This window comes from Anas platyrhynchos, chromosome 1, assembly GCF_047663525.1.
Source record: "Anas platyrhynchos isolate ZD024472 breed Pekin duck chromosome 1, IASCAAS_PekinDuck_T2T, whole genome shotgun sequence".
Lineage (NCBI taxonomy): Eukaryota > Metazoa > Chordata > Aves > Anseriformes > Anatidae > Anas > Anas platyrhynchos.
This window is the reverse complement of record NC_092587.1, coordinates 191,772,604-191,791,100: the sequence shown is the minus strand read 5'-3', so window position 1 is coordinate 191,791,100 and position 18,497 is coordinate 191,772,604. Positions and strand designations below refer to the sequence as shown.

The 18,497-nt window shown below is 38.5% G+C and overlaps 2 long non-coding RNA genes across 2 annotated transcripts in view; one reads left to right on the top strand and one right to left on the bottom strand.

Moving 5' to 3' along the window:
• LOC113845129 (uncharacterized) overlaps positions 1–16,201 on the bottom strand; it is a 28,702-nt gene extending 12,501 nt beyond the window's left edge. Inside the window, exons 1-2 of the long non-coding RNA XR_003500428.3 lie at positions 16,088–16,201; positions 15,209–15,359 (exon numbers count right to left, since the gene is read on the bottom strand). This is a non-coding gene — a long non-coding RNA (uncharacterized lncRNA). The remainder of the gene's footprint in view (positions 1–15,208; positions 15,360–16,087) is intronic.
• The window catches only part of LOC119714502 (uncharacterized), a 35,351-nt gene extending 17,104 nt beyond the window's left edge, over positions 1–18,247 (top strand). The window contains exons 2-3 of the long non-coding RNA XR_005261769.2: positions 12,731–12,875; positions 16,974–18,247. This is a non-coding gene — a long non-coding RNA (uncharacterized lncRNA). The remainder of the gene's footprint in view (positions 1–12,730; positions 12,876–16,973) is intronic.
• The last annotated feature ends 250 nt before the right edge of the window (positions 18,248–18,497 follow it).

Sequence of the window (18,497 nt, the reverse complement as noted above, 5' to 3'; positions counted from 1 at the left end):
CCTCTTTATCCTTCGGTGAAAAAAAGCAGTCCCTGCCCCCCTTTCTTTGGGGGGGGGAGAATTTTTTTTTCTGTCATGTATTTTATCAGAAAGTATGAACAGCCATAGATCTTAGCCCTATCTCCCCAGTATCACACATATCTCCTGTTACCTTCATCAGTTGCTATCTGTACAGTATCCCATTGCTTTTAGTCCCAGTTTGCAATATTTCTTCCTCTCTTTCTGCCCATCTTCTTTCCCTCTAACTCCTAATTTCCTACCCAGATACAAACCACTGCTTGCCTTTACACTGCAGTATCCTTCTGTTGTTTTCCTTTTTCCCCATCTTGCTTTTTCCATTCTCTATTAAAAACAAACAAACAAACAAACCAACAAACAAACCTGCTTCTCTCTCCCCTCCCCCTCCTCCCCCCAACCTGGGTGCCTGAAAAACAGTCACAGCAAGGACAAGCTTCCTCTCAGGCTCAGTGGTTGACCCTTCCTGGTGCTCCTGTTCCTGAATATAATCAGTTTCGGTATAGTTGTGGCACTGGCAGCCCTCCTGCCCCATGGCTGTTGAGAGGAATGAACTTTGCTGTGTGGGGAGAGGATATAGCATTAGGAGCTGAAATAGGTTCAAGAATATTTCTTTTGGTTTGTAAGAAAAACAATTTTTCAAAAGCTCTTTTTGGTCAAGTTTTCATTGGAATTTAAGCTCCTGCTCCACAGAATAGCTTTACTGCTGCTCAAAGAAAATGTCACCATGATTTTTTAACATGGATCAAACCATGTATTATCTCCCCCTGATGCAGCCTTGATGCAGGCTGAACTGTTTCTGAAAGAGAGAACAGGTCAAGGTCCGTTATTAATAATAAAAGGATGGATTTGCAGTGAAAGATGCCTGCCAACCTGGATAGAGAGAAATGTAAAGCACAGTCACAGTATGAAAACTGTAATCCACAAGCTGAAGTGGAAGAAAATCTACAAACCCAAGTAAAATGCTTTTACATTCTCAGAGAAACATTTATTGAATGCAATTACTCAAATTCAAAAATTATTCAGTTACTCTCCATGAAGCACTTTAAAATCACTTGAATTAAACTGTGAGATTTAAAGACTGCCTTTTGATACTTGTTTGTTAAAATCAATATGTTCCTGAGGCAAATTTAGGTTCTGATGGAACTGACTCTTCCAGTGGAGAAAAATTCCATTAAAATCAGAACAAAATGCTAACCACCTCATTTATTTATTTATTTATTTTATTTTTATTATTATTTTTTTTTATCATGATAGAAGCTGATAATGACACCAATTCCTTGTTCCAAATATTGCCATACTGTCCAAGTTGGTCGTAATCCTTTGTGCAAGGACAAAGTGCTTAAAAGTCTTCAGTTTTTAAATAATGAACAAAGTAGCTATTTCCCATGTGGTTGTATCATTATTATGTTTGAGGAAATTGCAAACTTGAATATGCAGAGTGTGTTATGAGAACCAACAGGCTGTGCTCAGAGCAGTCCTGTTCCTCAGAGAGAGCATACTTCTGCTACAACATAAAAGGCTGATGTTTGCCAGTTGAAAAAATGAATAATAAAATTTCTGTGTAGTAAGGAGCAGCTTGTGTTTTTAGGATTGTTTGTCTCTTTCCATAAAGAATGGTTTGGTAATATTTAATAACCAGGCATCACATTTCTATGCATAGAATGGTTCGATAAATGGACGTTTTTGAGAAAGGTTGGAAAGGAGTTTTTATGTTGTCAGAGTAATTTCACCGTATTTTAGATACCTATAGTTTTTATAATGAGCAGTAGCTTCAATATGCATTTGTACTATTTTATTAGTTTGTCTTAGAAGAAGTATCTGTCTATTTCCGTCTCTGGTAGTCTCAATGTTCACTGACTGCATCCTCAGATAAAGACATTTGTACATAGTCAGGCGAAGGTTCCGTTGGTGCTCTTCCTCTTTAGAGGCTCTAGTGTCCTATAATTTCATACATAGACTTAGAATTTGTATTGGAAGGGTCTGGCCTCCAAGACCAGATGTGCCATTTGTCATTTTTGAAAATCTGCCAAGTTACAAGTCTTTTGGGAAAAAATGAAAATTATATATGCCAAGCCTTGCCATCACTTCACAATTAAATCTTCTGAAAAGTCCTGTCCTTTGTACTTTCCTATACAGAGCACTGTTCAGGCAGGACTTTTCTTTTTTCCTCAGCTTTTGTTGTTATAGACCTAGTTTTGCCTGGGTCCCTGTGCCAAGGGACCCAACATCTCTTAAGGCTCTTTAGGCTGGGAGAAAAGGCTTTCTTTGGAGCCATTATACCAGGAGAGAACTAGGGTTGACAAAGCAGGTACAGGATAAGGAACATGGGAACGGGAGAAGGGTGGGAAAGGGGCTGCAGGTCTGGTTCCTCCAGAAGCAAGGACGGAGTGCAGAGATAGACCCGTCACAAAACAACGAAGGACCAGTCTGCGGGCTGCTCCCTTCCCGACGGGGCAAGAAACAGCCCCCAGGGTCAGCACGGAGCCCCCAGCCCCAAATGTCACCAGGCAAAGGGTGTCTCCCGCCGCCCTCCAGTGGCTGGCCGCCGCAACGACGCTCAATTGGGCTCTTTCGCGTTTCAATGTGTTTCGGCGGGTAAAGGCTTTGCCTTCCCCCTTCCCTTAGAGAGATAAAAATCAACTGCATAGTCAGAAGGCGATGCAGTTAACTTGTGTCAATAAACCAATGGCCTTTAAACTTATGATCACAGTATATCTTTCCTCTCTCATTAGTTCTCTCTATGCATTTATACCATGACTATTGGCTATCTGGATTGTCACACCCTAGTGCACTATTGCTGTAAAATGCAGAGTTAATATCTGTTATGTCTGGTATTTATTTACTGACAAAAATTAAATTAATTACCATATACAACTGAGCAAAGATGGTGATATTTGTCACACACTAATGCATGGAGTTAGGTTTTGCCCTTCAGTCTTCTCAAAGATCCTTGGACAGGATCTTTATTAAGAACTCAGATAGGTGGAGATCTGCAATTACGGAAGGGACCAGAAAAGGTGGTATTACTGTAAATACATCAGCCAGGCTCTGACCTTGCCCCAGGGTCCTTGTGAATGGAGCTGCTGACTCTGCCAAAACACTTAGTTCCTAAATCCAGGCCTGCTCTCTCCATCACATCTCCAGATAAAGATGTTCTCCATGGAGAATCTGAATCTCTGGGGACCTCTGAAGGCACAGCAGGCTATGCTTCTCTGCTTCCTGCTAAGATATGAGAGGTTTTATGGAATTGTCCATGTGGGCATTTGACACGTGCTCCAAGTGCCATATTGTTTAGGCTTTGTTCTTTTCTTTTTCCTGTAAACTCTTTGTTCATGTGGAGAAAAGAAAAATGCAAAAACAACTGGAACAATGAACAAGCCCCTGCAGAGACCTGGGCTCAACAAAAGCAGCAGCCTGATAAAAGCCTCATGGATGCTGCTTTGCATTCTGCTCTCATCCAAGGTATCCTAAGGAGACTTGCTGTGAAGAATCCTGGGAAGATGCACCCTGTTTGTGAATGAATAGCAGCTCTTTCCATTTACAGACACTTTGGTTCATTTCCCTACATAAGCACAGAAATAACCACTTTGGATCTTTATTGAAGGGAGGGGGAGGAAAAAAAAAGATCCCAGAATTAACTCAGGGAAAGAAAGCCAGGTGCCATCTTTGCATTATATCCAAATGAGATGCAGCTGTTTAAATGTAAATATTAAACAAGGGAGAAGAATGCCTTAATTAGCCCTCAAAAGGAGACAGGAAAGCTGTAAGAATGCACCTGACACTAAGCAGTATGAGATAAACTCATTCCAGCTGTCATTGAACTGACTGTTTGAAGGCAAAGCAATGCTATTTTGTGCAAACAATGTAAAATGCTTAGGGAACTGCAATTAGCATCAACATGCATAGTGTAAGTGAATGCAGCCTGCTGGTGTTTACTTGGCTTTGAATTGCTAGGGTTTGGAGTAAAAAAAATAAAATAAAATTAGCTATGCATTACACACTAGAGATTTTATTCCAGGGTTTTATGCATTACCGAGAAAAAGGCACAGGAGAATGAAAAGAAGAAGAAGCTATCAATGACTTTAAAAGAAGATATTCTACTCAGAGGTCATTCTCAGATTTTCCCTTCCTACCTGAGCAGTATCATACAGATTGGATCTGTGAGATAAATTTTCATACAAGCTGTCCATCACATAAACAAACCTGAAATGTCCCACACACTGTGTCAATATAGCATGTCTTACTGGGTGGAAGAAAACATGGATTTCACTTAAAAAAAAATAATACACAAAGGGCAAAATTAAGGTTATTTAATATCCTTAAAATCTTTAATTTAATTTATATATTTATATCTAAGTTTATATGAATTAATTATTATGTAAGTTACAGACTGTATACCAATGTGTACAATAAACCGAGGTGTATAGAAATGTTGATCTACCCAATATATTCTTGTTGTAGGACATGGTACCCTCTCAATAACCTTGACTGTAAGCCAAATTTTGTATGCTTTCTATACTTGTCGGAGTTCACCTCAATACTCAAGGTTTTCTTATCTAATCTCTCACTAGACTTGTTTTATTAGAGCTGATGTTTCATGCAATGGAATGATACTATACATAAAGACCTTCATTAATTACTATTATTATTATTGCCAAGTATTCTATAAATACATATAATTTGTTGGAAAATTAAAGCCCTAAAATAATTCAGTCTGCGAGTTAGAGATTTACCTCATGATGAAAAAAAAAAAATAAATCTAAAGACATTTTACAGGGAGAAAGAAACAAACATGTAAATGGTACTTTTCCTGCTTAAATCACCCATTTTGATCCAAAGCAGGTATATACCTGATATTTTGATCCATTAGATGACACTGAAGCCTAATCTTTCCATGTGATGTTTTGGATCAGAAATAATGACTAAATTATGCTGATCCCTTGATCTGGCATTCTAGATATCTGGTTTATCCTATCTGCTCACAAGACTTGCTGCTATAGTTTGCAGCAAGTCTTAAAATTGTTTTTTTTTTTTTTTTTTTTTTTTGTTTTTTTTTTTTGCTTTGAAATTTGACAAGCTCTCTCATATGTACCAAGATAACAAGACTGGAATACAAAAAGTCACAGCAGCTATTGTTCATTATTGAGTAAGTGCACCTGATGGGAAAGACAAAGCCAGGAACTTTTGTTGTGGCACCCACAATTCAGTGCCACATCTACAGGAAATACCCATTTGTAAACACAGCAGCAGACACTATGGCCCTGAACACAATATTGTTGTGGCATTAATGCTCTAGTTGCTGCTTGATTTGCAGACTTCACAGACACATAACTACTGCAAAACATCTACTGTGGAACCCGGTGGCTCCCTTGAGGAGAATGAGCAGTTACATTTATGAGACCCAATTATTCACATATTTGCATGCAAAATAAATCTTTAGCCAGAAAAGTCTTGATTTTCTGTGTTATGGAAAAAAAAAAAAGTTTATGTTAACTATTTATAATATTAACAGATCCCCACATGAGGGAGCAATTGATAAGAGATAGGTAGTATCAATAGGCATGTGCAACTGTATTCTGATAACAGATAAAAAAGTTATCTGTTAAAGTTATACATAACTTTATACATATACATATATATGTATATAACTTATACATAACTTTATAAATATCTGTAAAAGTTATACATAAAAAAGTATGATGCTTATAGAAAGCTATAGGATTTGAGTATATATAATGCCTCTTGATTGGTAGGGGAAAAGGGGTGATGCTGAGGGCATGTAAATTTTAACCTCATTCCAAATTGTATTATGTTCGTAGTACATAAAATACTTGCAAATACTATAGAGCAAAAACACCTCGTAACATTGTAAACTTTCCATTTAAGACTAAATGCATGTGTGTGTGGAGTATATAGGGGCTGGTATCTTGGGTCATGCAGCTGGTCACTGGCAGAAGTAGGAATGGAAATTAGGTATTCTGACTTCCTACCCATTTACCATACATTGCTGTCTCAGGCAGCACAGACTTCAGCACAGACAGGTATTCTAGTGGAGAAAAAAAATATGTTTGAATTGGAGAAAAAGGCACAATTAATGAGGAACACCTGGATGAAGAACCAAAAGAGTAACACCCAGGGTGACTGGGTGAAATGGCCAATGAGAGACCTTTGCAAAAAAGCCACAGTGTATGATCTCATATTGCCTATTCAAGCTGATCCATCTCAAAACAACAACAAAATAAAATAAGAACTTTTCCTGATGATGCAGCAGAAAGCAAGAGACTTCCTCCTTTCCAAATTAAACCTAAGAAACTTTGCTTTTGTGTGAGAATAGCAGCAATTAGGATAGATTGTCTGAAAAGTAAGTTATTCTTTTTTTTTATTGTCACAGATGAGTCACATAGCAATAACTGCATTGTCTTTCTCATTGTCATTCCATCTTCATAAACTAAGAGAGCTATCCTTACCTATTTTTAGTCATTAACTTGTGACGCTGTAGTCCTTCATTAGTTCTTCAAAATACTGTCTTCCAAAAGAAAGCATTCACGTTTTGTAGGAAAAATCCCAAGTTTGCCAACTGCTCATGCTGGTGAGCCACAGGAGCACCCTCCAAACTTCTGTTCAGATGCTCAGCTGTCATGTTCACCCTAGTGTGCTTGGTCTGGCTGTCTGACAAGGAGCTCCCAGACAGATGCTTGGGGGGTTTTCAGTTCACCTAGCCATGACCTGATGCCAAATTGTATTTTGTGCCTCTTCAGAAACTGCAGCTTTTGTACCATTCAAATAAGGTTATTAGTGACTCCCAGAAGCCAGGAAAGATGCCAGCTGTGCCACAAAAGACCTGACCTCTCTGGAATGATGACATTTTTGTTGTAGCCTGCACGTCCCTGCCTAGTAAAATGATGCCCTGATTTGTACCTTGATGAGTCTACAATCATACTGTTAAGGAGTTCTTGAATGCCTCACAAGACCAGATGATGCTATTGGTACACCCACCTTCTGGAAATCCTCTGCATGGAGGCTACAGTTGAGCCAGTAACTATATATGACCCCTTCTTAGCAGGAGGCCAAGCCATACACTGTTAGGACACTGCTTACTGTGAAAAGTAGGACAGGCAGAAGCACAGATGGCCTGGGCCAGCCAACATGTTTCTGTTTGAGGAGATGGAAGCAGTTCATTTGTCCTGAAGCTGATGGTCAGTGTGTGACTACCCACAAGACCTCTCCTAGCCCAGACTCAGCTGCCAGACATGATTATGATGCCAAAGAGGAGTTGCTAACAGTGGCAGCAGGAAGGAATATACGGAGGTAGCCTGCTGGCCAAAGAACCCAAATTGTAACCTAGCACAAAGGTAAAGTGACTGCAGCTTCAGAATATTGGACACAAAAGGAGATGCAAGACATAAGAGGACCCAGAGGAAAGAAGGGGAGATAAAACCAGTGTGAGAAGTATGCAAGGGCTGAGGAGGAGCATCAATTGGTAACATGTCATGTGAGGGTGTAGCATGGCTAATTTCCAAGTGACAGTATCCACCCTCTGCTGGACTTTGGGTCACAATCCTGTTCTGTCCAGAAAGGTTTTCCTCTGATCACAGACCAGGGATGGTGTGGCATTTCTGCTAAACCTCCAGGATCCAAAAAGAACACAGGCCAGTGTGGGTGTTGTCAGGCCATGTTAGATGGAGTGCCAAAAGATGCCCCTTCCTATAAGTCTGGTGCAAATGAAGGGACAGTTATCAGAGAGTCTGTGACAGATACAGGCGCTGTGCAGCAAGAGGGTAGTAGGCAAAAGCTTGTAGAAGAGCTGACATCCCCAAGGACATTTCATTTGGAGTACATGTGTGAAGAAGAAATGAAGAACATCATCAAGGGTTGTGGGGCAGCTCTTGAGGATTCCCTGGAGAGGTGTGGAGATGTAGCTACCGATAACAGCAGGCTCTCTTCAGTGAGGTCATTTCCAAAATTACTAGAGCTTTCTATAACATGATGCAGTCAACACTAGATTGCAGCCTGACAGCTGGGTTTATAAATCAGTTTTCCTCGGCTGCTGTATAATACACTTAGTGGTGATTACTCCTGGCTCTATGGAGTAGTTCGTGCTATTATTAAGTAACACTGGACAGATTAATTGTTATTATTTACTTCCTTCTTTGATGAACTCAAGCCCTGTACATACTGATGAATGATGCAGGAGACTACTATAAATGCAACATAAAATGAAAAGCATTATATTAACAAGTTCTAAGCATAAATAATAATAATAATAATAATAAAAAAAAAACACTGCTTGGTATTTAATAATAAGATGAACCAAAGATTCTCCACAACCCCTCAAAACAGGCAGATGTCTTAATAACTTGCCTCTATTCCTCTCTTCAGAGACATAAAAGTCATTGTGCTTCCAGCATTTTGTATGCCACAGGGAAAGAGAGGAGGGGGACAAAATTGGTCTTGCATATTTCATAAACAATGGAAGATTTCCTATCCCAAATGGCAATTGCAGTGCAGACACCATTGGCCTCTCTTTATAAAGGTCTCCCAGCAAAAAAAAAAAATTGACTTAATAAAAAAAAGAACAGTCAAAAATGCTCTTGAGATTAATGTTGCTGATGCTTATAGAAAGTGTTTGTAATTGTTACCTATGGTCACAAATAGTAAGGTAAAGCTGTGAGTATATGTCCATGCCATAGGGATGAAATGGGAATGTACACTATTCTTTTCTTGAGGAGTAAATTTTTCATTCATGTTACTGCAAGAGAATAGGTTTTGGGAGTAATGAGAATGTTTTCATTGAGAAGAAGGCTTTGTACTGGTGTTGAGTAAGTTGATGTGTCTGCATGTTGCAGTCCATGTGGGAATGCTATGTAGACTCTGAAGGTCGTATAACTGTGGTTTTGACAAGCTCTTGGACAAATGTAATGAAAAGAACTTTTTATTTAATGTAAGCTGAAGAACTCATTTTGGGATTTTATCGTAACTTTCTTTACCCTCTGCACAGAGTATGAAGTCTACAGTGTGTGTTTTTGTTTTTGTTTTTTCCCCCTGCTGCTGTTGAAATGGCTTGTTTAAAGAGCATGAGAGCTCTGACTTTTTCTGCTAATTGGTCATAAAAGGTATGTCCTTTCATTGACTTCCTCGACCTTGAATTAAGCTCATAATTCTCACTGAGATACATTTAGTACTTTTCACAGATTATAGACAGTATAATGAATTGTTACTACTCACTGAAGCTGAATTTTGTATTGTTATTTAAATTAAAAACATGAAAAATTTGATTTTTTTTGGCCACCTTTCTATCCCTTCTGTCATCACCACCTACACACAAAATTCTGCTAGTTCCATTTCCAATGCTTTCTCATGCAGGCAGCAGACTGAAAGAAAATGAATATATCATCCACTATTATACATGCTGACATGCCATTTCAAGCAGTCTCTTTGTCAAAGAAATTCATTTGTTTAGATTTTGGAGAGATAAATGTTTATCTCATAAGGTCTCAATCATAACCTAAACCCAAAATGTCTGTTTGAGTTGAATTTGTGCACACAGACAATGAAGAGTTTGGTCTTGAGGTGATAGGAAATTGTGATAGATGAGAAAGAGAAAATGACAAGATTTCAGGATGTAAGTGAAGTTTTCATTAGAACATTGACTACTGAGGAATCTTTGAATGAGTGAGACTTGGCTTTGGTAAACCAAATACTTTAGTATGAACACTGGCTACATTTCAAGAAATAAGTACACGAGAGAGAACAAGATTTCTCTCCTATCTCTCTCTCTCTCTGTCTCAGCAAAACTGAAGTATGAACTCTCCTTTCTGTACTTCAATTTGATATTTTTTAAATTGATGACAAAAAATCTCATCTCCTATAACATGCTCTTTATGTGAAAATACAATTGCAATCCGTTGAAAAAGCTGCTGTATAAGCCTACATCTTATAAACCATTTTTCATTTATTCTCAAAACTTTCTACAAGTGAAGTCAATATTATTATACTCTTTCTACAGACTGAGGGAAATTGAGGCAAAAAGCAGAGAAGTATATTACTCAGGATTACCCAAATTAGCCATTAGTTAAACTAGGATTGGAAATGGGACGACACTGAGTTCAAGAAAGACTAGAGTCAATCTAACCATTAAGTGAAATAAATTGTGTGGGGCATTTTAATGAAATGTTCAGAGATATCTTTGAAGATGCTGTGCATAGCTTAGCCTTCACTGAAGAATATATAGTATTCATTATATGGTATTCATTATATGGTCACACATACACACATAAGTATGTTTCTATACAATACACAATAACAGAATGTATATAATACACATGTGTATTATATAGTATATTTTGATGTGGTTTACTTGGATTGAATGGTTGTTCATGCGGTACAGAATTTACATGTAGGTTCATCTGAGGAAAGGTTTACATTGTCCAGTTTACGTCTTAATGAGCCAGATAATCACCTAGTATAAATAAGCATAAATCTAGCAACATAAAAATCTCAGACCCCTTTCTCAGGTCTGACTGGAAGGGTAGCCAAAGCCTAAAGCTCAAAAATGGCTAACCTCACAGTATTTGTCTTTATCCAACATATCTTTATTCTACTGCTCTTTTGGTCATTGTGCAGATCATGAACTTGCCTGTCACTTGGAATCATAGCGAAGGTGCTGTCATAGACTGACTTATCTGCAGATCTGTACACATGCTCAGTTATTTGCTCAAGTTTCTTTCTGGATAATGTCTCATCTACAAAGGTAAAATTCATGTAGACTAACAACATTTTGTCATAGAACAGTTTGGGTTAGAAGGGACCTTAAAGTTCATCTAATTCCACCCCCCGGCCATGGGCAGAAACACCTCCCACTAGACCAGGTTGCTCAATATGGCCTTAAACACCACCAGAAATTGGGCATCCACAACTTCTTCGGGCATCCTGTTCCAGTACCTCACCACCCTCACAGTGAAGAATTTCTTTTTATACCTAATCTAAACCTACCCACATTTAGTTTTAGTCTAAAGCTCCCTTGTCCTATCACTGCACCTGCTGACAGAGTCCCTCTCCAGCTTTCCTGTAGGCCCCCTTTAGGTATTGGAAGGCCACTATAAGGTCTCCCTGGAGCCTTCTCTTCTCCAGACTGAACAACCCCAACTCCCTCAGCCTGTCTTCATTTTAGCCATTTTATGACAGTTCTTGCAGCATCCTTTTCTCTTGCTTGAATAAATGAAGTTTGTCCCCTTCCTATCCATGCAGAATGCTTTTGCAATGATAGTCTAATATTCAACTAGACCGATATTTGTCTATATAGCCCTTTCATTATCTTACAACTACTGCATTACACTTAAGTAATTTATTGTGGATTAACCCTGTTAAGCAGCTAAGTACCACACAGCCATTCACTCACTCACTTCCACTTTCCCCATCTGGATGGAGGGGATAGAACTGGAAAGGTACAAGTGTGAGCAGTTGTGGGTTGAGACACAGACAGTTTACTAGGTAAAGCAGAAGCTTCAAGTGCAAGCAAAGCAAAGCAAGGAATTTATTCCCTACTTCCCATCATCAGGCAGGTGTTCAGCTACTTCCAGGAAAGCAGGGCTCATCATCCATAATGGTTTCTTAGGAAGACACATTACCTAATTCTAAACATCTTTGCCCTCCTTCTGCTTTCCTCAGCTGTTATTGCTGAGCATGATGCCATGTGGTATAAGGACATCCCTTTGGCTAGTCTGGGTCAGCTCCTGGCTGTGTCCCCTCCCAGCTTCCTGTGCACCCTCAGGTACCTCTCTGGCAGGGCAGCACAAGGAGCAAAACAGACTTTGGTCTGTGTGAGCGCTGCTCTGCAACAACTGAAACATCCCTGTGTCATCAACAGCTTTCACTAAAAATCCAAACCACAGCACCATACCAGCTACTATGAAGAAATTTAACTCTATCCCACCTAAAGCCAGGACCCCTGATATTTGGCTATATAGCCCTTTCACTGGCTTACCACTACTGCATTAGACAAAAGTAACTTATCTTCACATTCACAACATTTCGCACACTATCCCTAATCCTACAAGTCCTGGGAGGTCAAATTTTCATTGCCAGCTGGTTTATGCTACCAGCCTCCCTTACCCACTTGTTACATTTCCAAACAAACTAACTTTCCTCCATTTTGTCTTTTATGCTTGCAAGCAGCTCCCTTTAAAAAAGCTGCCTCATTTCAGCCTCCTCTTTTCTGTTCCTCTTCCAGCCTCATTAGAGATGCTTACAAAAAAATCTTTGACTGGATTTCAACCATGTTAGGTTGACACCAGGCCACGCATGCCCACACTGTTCCACCAATACTCTCTACTCCTTTTTTTTTTTTTTTTTTTTTCCTTTGTGCCTTACTGTTGCCTTCTGTCTAGATGTTTAACTGCTTTTCTGCAGAATCATGCTCTACTTTTGCACTACAGTGAGATCTGATTTTATGAGCAGAACCAGAGCTGGCTGGCTTTAGCTTTGTCAGCTCCAGGAAGTAAGCAAGATCTGAACACAGGTATTATACAGCTGCCATGTCGCCCTTCCCACCTTCAAACCTTATTAATGGAGGGAAACAAACAAACAAACAAAACCAACCAAACAACAACAAAAAAGCACAAACAAACATTGGTGGACAAGTTTTAATTTCACCATGGCAATGTGCTGTATGTGAATGATTCTCAGGACTCATCTATGTCTGCATTACTTACAGGTGCTGAAGCAATGACAACAAAACATATCCCGTGCGGACCTTGTGTAGATGTTTTGTGGATGCAAGGAATGCAAGACTGGACTTTTGTCAAAATGAAGTTTATATACACGGTTCTAGAAAGAGCATCTCAAGGATTAGGCCATGGGTAATTAGTCTCATTAAAGTTACTTCCCAGAAGTGTATTAAGGTTATTTTTCTAATTGAACTGCGTGCTTTATTCTTGCATATGCTTAGTTGCATGACAACTGTGTTGCCAGAATAAGCAGCTCATAACAAAGGCTTACCTTCGTCTATACATTTTGTAAATATCCTCCAGCAGATGTGACTTCTGTTATCTGCTCTAGGCTATTGTACATACTTTTCCAAACAAGCAAGTATACTACTCCCATTAATTTACAGATAACTGTCAGGGCTGGGAACTCCTACAACAGACCTTATTATAGATGTGTTTTATCAGTGCAGTTTAAATTAAAACAGCCACAAAAGCACTAGGATTATTCTACCTCTCTCTTCCACAAAAATACAAGCATGTTCTGAATCAAGATCAATAAAGACCCTGACTTAGAGGATTAATTTACATTAATGTACATTATGGGAAAATGATAGTCCTGCTTCTGCCTTGTTTAGGATAGCCATGAGTTAGTTCTATGCATCTTTTCAAGGAGGCAAAAAAATGCAACAGTTTTTGACAGATCATATCATAACATCACAGCACTTTTTCATCAAATTAAACTGCAAGTGTTGGTAACTTTCTAAGCAATGTGAAGTCTGCTGAAAAATTTCTAGGCTGTTGGGCCTACACTTAAATTTCAACAGCTAACAAGAAAATGTATTGTCATGCAAAATCTCTCTCATAACAATTTAATCCAAAAGATTGTTGGAATCAGGAATGCTAGTGCTTTGCTTCAAAGCAGGAACAACAACAACAACAAAAAAAATTAAAAAAATGGGGAGAGGAAAGGGAGAAAAGGAACAAAGAGATTTCTGTAACCGTTTCTTGAACAAAAATGTTTAATTCAGTCCTCTTTCCAGCAAAGAAAGATTAAAAGCTTCTGGAAGCTTCCTAAGCTCTCGGTCAAGTTCATGATACTGTTTTGTGCCCTGAAGAAAATTGTAGCCATTTGTTTAAGCAATGAAGTTTCCATCTGTTCTGTCTTGGTTTAAAGAAGCAGTATATTTTCAAAAACCTCAAGGCAATGTTTACTGAAAGTATAAAATGTCCCTGAAGTGACATCACAGAAGTGAAATAGATGGCAGGATTTTAAAACTCACAATCACAGAAAAACGCAGCTATGGTTTCAACCACACACACATATGCATATTTGCATATATAGTTAAACACGGACAGAAGGAGCACTGTATTTGCTTTAAAAATGTTGTTAAATGACTGGTTTCAGCTGACATACCTGCCTAGCAGAGAATCCCTCTAAATAAAAGCATTTTTATTTTGTGTGACAAGTGAGATCTAAATAAAACATCAACTTACATGTACTTTATGAAATATTCAAATTCTGTGTTGCACTACATCTTTACTTAGCATATATGTAATGTGTTTTCAGGCAATTTTGGAACAATGTTAAAAGTCTCAAGATATATTCTAAAGAGGGTTAATTGAGGCTAATTTTATTTATACCACGTGCCATCTACAGAAGTGACAGTAGAAAGAATCTAAATGCAACCTTGTCAGTACAAGACTTCAGATAGCAGATAACAAAACACCTGAGCAGCCTCCTGAGTTTTCAGAATGATTTGCTTGAAGTCAGTCTTCTTGAACTAACTTTGCTTCCATTATACCAAGAGTGATGTAAATTCTAATATCCTGCAGCAACAGATATACAAAAGCATCCAGCATATTACAAGGGATCCTTTAGGAGCTGCAGTTGAGGAATACACTGAGGGATCTGTCACATCCTGCTGAAGGCAGTGCATCAAGCTGCCTCATCTGCCAGTAGAAAACAATGGCCCTAGGTACTCTGGATGGAGAGACAGACTTTTTACTTGTTGACAGAAAAGTAATTTAATTAACTCATGGCATAATTCAACCCATAAGATCATTACAGAGATACCTGAATATTAAGCTCCAGATACTGTTCTTGCATAATATGCCTAGGACAGCCAGTTTTTAACCATGACTATAATGACTAAATCATAAGTAATAGTTCTAATGTTAAATATAACATCAACAAAAATCACGAAGACAGAAAATCAGAGTAAGTGGAACATTGCACAGGAGCCAGAAGAAAAGCTGAAGAGACCGAATAGGAAACTTAAATTCATACAACTTTTGAAGAGGAAGGTGTTCAGCTGCCTTGATAACAATCACAGGAGAAACATCTACTTCCCACAGCTCTTAATGGGAGTACCTATGTACTGCACTGGGGAGAAATTGGGGATAGGGAAGCTGGGTGTGTACACATATAACCCAGTGTCTAAAGTAGCCTGAAAAAAATGTGTGGTAACATCCACCACTGCATTTACCTCTCTTGTCAACCCACAATGTTTTCCTCTGTGCCTCTACTCCATCTTCTCCCTTCACTCAGTCCTTCATCCTCACATCAGTTGTGGTTCTGGTTGCTCCTCCTGCTTCCTTCATGTGGGTCTCCATCCTGTGCTTCTTTGCAGGGTGTTGCTAGAAAGGAGTTAAGCTGTTTTGTTAGATGTTTTCTCTCTCTCCTTTTTTTTTTTTTTTTTCCTTTTTTTTTTTCCTTTTTTTTTTTTTTTTTTTTTTTTAAGTTTATTTTATTCTTCTGTAAGAATAGGCTCATGGGAGCAGAAGTTGGAGCTCTTTCCACCTTTTGCAATAGCCCTCCTGGCTCTTTTGCTCCTGGGCAGGAGGTGGCAGGGAGCCAAGCAGGCAGATGGAAATTCTCCAGAGGGAGAGCTGGAAATATGCAGTGACCCACTTGCTGTTTGCAAGCTGCATTGCCCAGTTTTATGGTCTGCCACAATCTAGACCATTTTAAGCAGTGAGAAGTACAGTTAGCATATACTTTGTATGCACTAGAGGGTATATACAGCACACATATAAAGCTGGCATGCTGCTTTCAGATTAGTCACTTTGCCAACAAGACTAAAAACTTACATTCATTCCCTAAACCTGGTGTATGTTTATTGTCAATTTATGCACCTGTGCATCTAAGTGTAAGCCTAGGTTTCTAGGCTTAGTGAGTGCACCATGTTGTATCATTACCCGGTTTCTCAATAACTGTAATTACATAAACTAAAGAAAAATACTTTATTCAAAAATTTTTAACAAATGACTTTTTAAATCAAGACAGTGCAGCTTCAGTCCAAGTAACATTGAATGAGTTTGAAGAAAAATGGTAACTATGGAATTATATTACTGTTTAAACTTACCAGCAACTGTTCTGTTTCTGCAGTTCCTTTCTGTTACAAATTTTCTGCCTAAAAAAAAATAAAAAATAAAAATGTTAGTAATGTTAGCTTATTTAGGGATGTTTTGCATGTGTGAGGCATAGATATGATTTGTGGCAGTATATGAAGTGGCAGTAATGTTACAAAGACTATTGATTTTGGAATGTTTCCCATGCAACGCTTGGCAACATGTTTTCAGATGAAACACTTGATTTTACCAGTACAGAGGTCATAGTTCATACTGTGTTACAGCACCATAAATGAAAGACTTCAGTAAAGTTACATTAGATTTAACCCATACTAACCAAGATCAGAATCTGCAGAAGCTTATCTTTTTCTGTTCAGCAGTTAAAAATACAAATATTTAGTAGCTAAGGAAGTTTGTTATCCATCCACTGAGATGGTGACTGCATCTTGTAAGGTGTTTCTAGTACTAAGAGCAACAAAATATCAAAACTGAAGCCATTGTAATTTGAGATAACCCATCAATCATAATTTTCTTTGTATCCCACCCCTTAAAAATTCAACTTCCCAAACAGTAAGTCTGTCTATCACATATGCTTCCTACAGTTAAATAAAAGCTATTTATCATTAAAGCCTTCTGTGGCTTGTTGCTCTACCATATTTTATTTATTTATTTATTTTTATAGGTGTTGTTGAGCCATTGCTCTCATCCTCCTTACAACTGTGATACTACATGTCATTGTACAGCTATCTATGGCTCATTTTCCTGGGAAGTCCTGGGGTCTACAAGAAGACTCTGTCCTAGGACTAGTCCCATTCACTACTTCAATATGTTACTTATAGAGTGTGTGCACAACGTCTGTATGACTAACTTCTACTGATGTGTGTGATTATTCCTCCCCAGGTGCAAGACTCTACACTTGCTGTTTTTGAATCTCATCAGGTTCCTCTCTGCCCAGCTCTCCAGCCTGTCCAGGTCTCGCTGAATGGCAGCACAGCTTTCTGGTGTGTCAGTCACTCCTTCCAGCTTTGTATCATTGGCATATTTGTTGAGGGGGGGACTCTATTCCTTTGTCCAGGTCATTGATGAAGATATTGGACAATAAAAATAAATAGCAAAATATTATTGGAAATTAATCCATTTCATTCATCAAAGTCTACAAGATAAGTGATAAAGTCAATTCCTGGTGTAACTTTCCTGTGAGACGCACCAGCCCTGCAGCAGGACAGTATACACTGAGTACTATCCTGTAATGTAGAGAAGACAGCTTAACCATGAGAAATCTACCAGAGTTCCTGGATAGTTTTTGAACAGAACTGAGGAAACATCTGGTATTTAATTAAGATTTAGCTCATGGTTAAAGACACCAAACTGGCAATTGTTTTAACACATTAAGATACTGCTGTAGAGACAGGAGGGGGGAATCCACTCCTCAGAACAGCACTGAGAAGGAATAGAAGACTTTGCATACCATTACAGCCTGTCCTTCCATTTTATGTCCTACCCAGACTGACCAAAGAAAGAAATCTCTTTGCTCCCCACATCCCTTCATTGCTCTTCCAAGGGAAGCCATGGTGACTGAACCTCATGAATTTTCCATGATCTGAATTTTTGTGTAGACCTCTTAGTGCCAGGAGTTAGACTCGTTGATCTGTATGTGTCCCTTCCACCTCGGGATATTCTATGATTTCATGACTCTATGATACCAATTGGGCCTCCCAGAAGCATGAAGATGAGGCTCGTTTGGTGCTGTGCCAGTTTTTGCCATAAAAGTTAGAGGAAATGCTCCCTCAGTTTTACTGAAAGAAGGTGCAGATACTATTAATGCTTACACATTGAAATAAATGGTCAATATTTCACTGAAAGATTGTTTTTACGAAGAACTTATGATGTAAAAGGCCTTGTGTTAAATCATACATTAAAATAAAGCTTGCATACAGTTCCCATTTATTATGGTAAAATTGTGACAGATGGAAAAACATTATTTCATCAGAGATTACATTAATGCAATGTGTATTTTTTTCAGTGACAGTATGCTTGTACACTTACTTGATGGATGGAAGGCATTTATTTATAGCTGGCACATAACTACACAACTATTTACATATCTAACTGCCATTGACATGTCAAAATACTATTGTGTTTTTCTTTTGTGGTACAACTAGAACTTTCCCCAGACCTGGTAAAAAAAATATAAAAAAATAATTAATAAAAAATAAATAAAAAAGTAAACTGATGCCCTTCATTTTACTTATAAATCCCAATTGTTTCAAAGCCTCATGGATCTCATTGAAAGCCTGAGGAAGAAGCTCAGTCCTTATGCTATTGTAGAAGGGAAAGATCTATTTCAGTCCAGGTTGAAAGAGATTTCCATTGCCCAGGAAATAGCTCATAAGCAGTTCCCAAGCTTTAAGATAGCTATCCAAC